Source organism: Pelophylax lessonae, assembly GCF_965119305.1.
Source record: "Pelophylax lessonae genome assembly, chromosome: 5".
Taxonomy (NCBI): domain Eukaryota; kingdom Metazoa; phylum Chordata; class Amphibia; order Anura; family Ranidae; genus Pelophylax; species Pelophylax lessonae.
The window spans coordinates 635,377-639,935 of record NC_138772.1 but is presented as its reverse complement, the minus strand read 5'-3'; positions in this window follow the sequence as shown (position 1 = coordinate 639,935).

Below are 4,559 nucleotides of genomic sequence, written 5' to 3'. Positions count from 1 at the left end.
ACTTGTGTGGGATCTGTAGACTTGTATGGGATCTGTAGACTTGTGTGGGATCGGTAGACTTGTGTGGGATCTGTAGACTTGTGTGGGATCTGTAGACTTGTGTGGGATCTGTAGACTTGTATAGGAAGTGTAGACTTGTATGGGGTCTGTAGACTTGTATGGGGTCTGTAGACTTGTATGGGATCTGTAGACTTGTATGGGGTCGGTAGACTTGTATGGGGTCGGTAGACTTGTATGGGGTCTGTAGACTTGTGTGGGATCTGTAGACTTGTGTGGGATCTGTAGACTTGTGTGGGATCTGTAGACTTGTATAGGAAGTGTAGACTTGTATGGGGTCTGTAGACTTGTATGGGGTCTGTAGACTTGTATGGGATCTGTAGACTTGCATGGGGTCTGTAGAGTTGTATGGGATATGTAGACTTGTATGGGATCTGTAGACTTGTATTGGGTCGGTAGACTTGTATGGGATCTGTAGACTTGCATGGGGTCTGTAGACTTGTATGGGATCTGTAGACTTGTATGGGATCTGTAGACTTGTATGGGATCTGTAGACTTGTGTGGGATCTGTAGACTTCTATAGGAACTGTAGACCTGTATAAGACCTGTAGACATGTGTAGGAACTGGGATTTGTAGACTTGTATGGGAATCATAGACTTGTAACGAGCTAAAAACATGTATAAAACCACAGCCTTGTATAGAAGCTTAAGGCTTGTATAGGAAACGTAGAGTTTTATGGGAAGTGTAGACTTGTATGGAGACAGCAGACCTTTAAAAGAACCATAGACTTCTATGGGAACTGTAGACTTTTATGGGAACCATAGACTTGTAAGCAAGCTAAAAACTTGAAAGCCATAGATTTGTATAGTAGCTAAAGGCTTGTATGGGGTCTGTAGACTTGTACGGGATCTGTAGACTTGTACGGGGTCGGTAGACTTGTGTGAGATCTGTAGACTTGTATGGGGTCGGTAGACTTGTATGGGGTCTGTAGACTTGTATGGGATCTGTAGACTTGTATGGGATCTGTAGACTTGTATGGGATATTTAGACTTGTATGGGGATCTGTAGACTTGTATGGGGTCGGTAGACTTGTGTGGGGTCTGTAGATAGACTTCTATGGGAACTGTAGACTTCTATGGGAACCATAGACTTGTAAGCAAGCTAAAAACTTGAAAGCCATAGATTTGTATAGTAGCTAAAGGCTTGTATGGGATCTGTAGACTTGTATGGGATCTGTAGACTTGTACGGGATCTGTAGACTTGTACGGGATCTGTAGACTTGTACGGGGTCGGTAGACTTGTATGGGGTCGGTAGACTTGTATGGGGTCTGTAGACTTGTATGGGATCTGTAGACTTGTATGGGATCTGTAGACTTGTATGGGGTCGGTAGACTTGTGTGGGGTCTGTAGACTTGTGTGGGGTCGGTAGACTTGTATGGGGTCTGTAGAATTGTATGGGGTCTGTAGACTTGTATGGGATCTGTAGACTTGTATGGGGTCTGTAGACTTGTGTGGGGTCGGTAGACTTGTGTGGGGTCTGTAGAATTGTATGGGGTCTGTAGACTTGTGTGGGGTCGGTAGACTTGTATGGGGTCTGTAGACTTGTATGGGGTCGGTAGACTTGTGTGGGGTCTGTAGACTTGTGTGGGATCTGTAGACTTGTATGGGATCTGTAGACTTGTATGGGGTCGGTAGACTTGTGTGGGGTCTGTAGACTTGTGTGGGATCTGTAGACTTGTATGGGGTCGGTAGACTTGTGTGGGGTCTGTAGACTTGTGTGGGATCTGTAGACTTGTATGGGGTCGGTAGACTTGTATGGGATCTGTAGACTTGACTTGTATGGGGTCGGTAGACTCGTGTGGGGTCTGTAGACTTGTATGGGGTCTGTAGACTTGTATGGGATCTGTAGACTTGTATGGGATCTGTAGACTTGTATGGGGTCGGTAGACTTGTGTGGGGTCTGTAGACTTGTGTGGGATCTGTAGACTTGTATGGGGTCGGTAGACTTGTATGGGGTCTGTAGACTTGTATGGGGTCTGTAGACTTGTATGGGATCTGTAGACTTGTATGGGATCTGTAGACTTGTGTGGGGTCGGTAGACTTGTGTGGGGTCTGTAGACTTGTGTGGGATCTGTAGACTTGTATGGGGCCGGTAGACTTGTGTGGGGTCTGTAGACTTGTATGGGGTCTGTAGACTTGTATGGGATCTGTAGACTTGTATGGGGGCGGTAGACTTGTGTGGGGTCTGTAGACTTGTGTGGGATCGGTAGACTTGTATGGGGTCGGTAGACTTGTATGGGGTCTGTAGACTTGTATGGAATCTGTAGACTTGTATGGGATCTGTAGACTTGTGTGGGGTCGGTAGACTTGTGTGGGGTCGGTAGACTTGTATGGGGTCTGTAGACTTGTATGGGGTCTGTAGACTTGTGTGGGATCTGTAGACTTGTGTGGGGTCTGTAGACTTGTGTGGGGTCTGTAGACTTGTGTGGGATCTGTAGACTTGTATGGGGTCGGTAGACTTGTATGGGGTCTGTAGACTTGTTTGGGATCTGTAGACTTGTGTGGGATCTGTAGACTTGTATGGGATCTGTAGACTTGTATGGGATCTGTAGTCTTGTATGGGATCTGTAGTCTTGTATGGGGTCGGTAGACTTGTACGGGATCTGTAGACTTGTACGGGATCTGTAGACTTGTATGAAGATGCAAAACTCACCTGAAGCCTTCCCACAGAGGTGTTTTTGATGGGTGGGGGGGGGAGTGTTAGGATTTCCAGGATAGCCAGAGCAGGTTGGTGAGTATGGATCAGAACCATGGTGCCATTTCCCAATCTCACCAGAACCTTTAATGACGTGTCATGTGCAGAGTATGGGTCCACTGCCATAATAACCAGATCTTGAGGGGGAGAGATTCACCGAACATACACAGTGAGCACGGCCCCTGACCTGTGACCTTTGCCTTATATATACAATGACATCAACAGGGAAAAACTGCACCGCACATCAGCATAAAATCTCTTTTATTGTATACTGAAGACACATTGTTTGTTTTTTTGTTTTTATATTGATGATTGTTATGGCAGCCAAAAGTCAACTATATATTTGTACAAAGATGTCCTCTTATACAGATCTGTAACAGACAGAGAACAGGGGACCAAGGGCTGAGAAACATATACAAAGGGGACCATTCCTGGAATTAGAGGCAACTAGTGGATTGCAAAGGCCCCAGGGCCTCCAGACCCCCCTCCCCCTTCTTCAGGCTCCAGAACCCCCAGACCACCACCCCCCCCCTCTTCCCCAGAACACCCAGACCACCATCCCCTCTTCTTAGGCCTTAGAACCCCCAGACCAATTCCCCTTCCCCAGGCCCCAAAGATCCCAGACCACCATCTTCCCTTCCTCAGGCTCCAGAACCCCCAGACCACCATCCTCACTTCCCCAGAACCCCCAGACCACCATCCTCACTTCCCCAGAGCCTCCAGACCACCGACCCCTCTTCCCAGGCCCCAGAACCCCCAGACCACCACCCTCACTTTCCCAGGGCACCCAGACAACCAACTCCTCTTTCCAGCCTTTAGAACCCCAGAACAATCCCCATTTCCCCAAGTCCCAAAGCCCCCAGACCACTACTTTCCCTTCCTCAGGCTGCAATGTCCTCAGACCAACAACCCCCCCTACAAAGGGTTCCACAACCCTCAGAACACCACCCTTCCTTCTAATGGGCCCCAGAACCCCCAGACCACCACTCTCACTTTACCAGAGCTCCCAGAAAACCAACCCCTCTACCCAGCTTTTAGAACCTCCGGAACAATCCCCCTACCACCAAGCCCCACAACCCTCAGACCCCCACCCTCCCTTACCCAGGCTCCAGAACCCCCAAACCACCACCCTCACTTCCCCAGACTCTCTAGACCACCAACCCCTCTTCCCAGGCCCCAGAACCCCCAGACCACCACCCTCACTTTCCCAGAGTACCCAGACAACCAACCCCTCTTTAGAACCCCAGAACAATCCCCATTTCCCCAAGTCCCAAAGCCCCCAGACCACTACTTTCCCTTCCTCAGGCTGCAATGTCCTCGGACCAACAACCCCCCTTACAAAGGGTTCCACAACCCTCAGAACACCACCCTTCCTTCTCTGGGCCCTAGAGCACTCAGACCACCAATCCCCCTTCCCAGGCCCCAGACCATCAACCCCTCTTCCCCAGAAACCCCCAGACCACCCCCCTTCCCAAAGCCCAAGGGCCCCTTTAGACATCAATCCCTCTTTCCCAGGCCTCAGAACCCCCAGACCAACCCCTCTCTTCCTAAGGTCCTAGAATACCAACTCCTCTGTAGACCCCAGAGCGTTAAGATCACCAAACCTCCTTCCCCAAGCCCCAGAACCCCCAAACCACCAACTCCCCCCTTCTCTATGCCCCAGAACCTCCAGACCCTGTGTGTTTATTCCATGCTGTGTACCACACCTCCCATCTCACACCGAGTCTGGGTCTTTCCACACATCTGTAGCGCAGAGGCAAAGTCCGCCAGAAACCGTTTTCCATGATTTCGCACTTCCAACGGCCT